Source organism: Parambassis ranga, unplaced genomic scaffold, assembly GCF_900634625.1.
Source record: "Parambassis ranga unplaced genomic scaffold, fParRan2.1 scaffold_24_arrow_ctg1, whole genome shotgun sequence".
Classification (NCBI taxonomy): domain Eukaryota; kingdom Metazoa; phylum Chordata; class Actinopteri; family Ambassidae; genus Parambassis; species Parambassis ranga.
In genome coordinates this window covers 541,061-541,876 of record NW_021144797.1, presented here as the reverse complement: position 1 = coordinate 541,876, position 816 = coordinate 541,061, and the positions used below count along the sequence as shown (strand labels likewise).

The window sequence follows — 816 nt, the reverse complement described above, 5'->3', positions numbered from 1 at the left end:
GAAACGTCTTCTAGAAAACTCTACAAGTCCAGACGTCTTGCCTCAAAGTATATATTCTATTCTATTCTATTCTATTCTATTCTATTCTATTCTATTCTAGTATGGTCAAGATGTAAAGTGGTCATACTACCACAAAGTCTTGAGCTGCATTCCAGGATGAGGAAAATCTGGTCTGATTTTTTTCACGTCTTTATGAACACACAAATCCAATCCACAATCCTGACTTTCAAATCAAGCACAGATGACCCGTGTTTGAGTCAACTATGAACGCTCGGCTGTGCTCGGGCATTTCTTTCTCATCCCACCCTTCGATAGCTCAGTTGGTAGAGCGGAGGACTGTAGTGAGACAATAAAACTGAAATCCTTAGGTCGCTGGTTCAAATCCGGCTCGAAGGAGAGACTTTTAACCCTCGAGAGTTTCATCATAATGTCACATCATTTTTTTCACCGATTTTTTTGGCTAAAGGGCCGATGTGACATATATGTCACAATGATTTTTATCTGATTTGATTTTTTATCTGAAGTGCATTTGTTCAATACATGTGTTTACAACACGTTTATGTAATAAAGGATGTGTTATGTAGTCATTCCAAGCCTTGACTGGTCAAATCTTACCTTTAGCAAGTCGATAGAGCCTTTTTAAAATTTGCTAGCTCTGCGTCTGTAAACACAAAATCACCTACAAACAAACCAGCCTGTTTCCTTAAGGAGCTTTTAATCTTAGTGAAACTGAGGGAAAATTGCTGCATATCAATTTACGATGAATGAATTCCTCGATAATTTGCATCCCTATTCTGACCTGGAAGATTGAGAAGA

General features: G+C 38.1%; 1 non-coding gene across 1 annotated transcript; it reads left to right on the top strand.

Moving 5' to 3' along the window:
• Window positions 1–305: 305 nt before the first annotated feature.
• trnay-gua (transfer RNA tyrosine (anticodon GUA)) lies at window positions 306–396 on the top strand. Its single transcript is given in 2 exon segments — window positions 306–342; window positions 361–396. It is a non-coding gene; the product is annotated as a tRNA-Tyr (tRNA).
• Window positions 397–816: the final 420 nt, after the last annotated feature.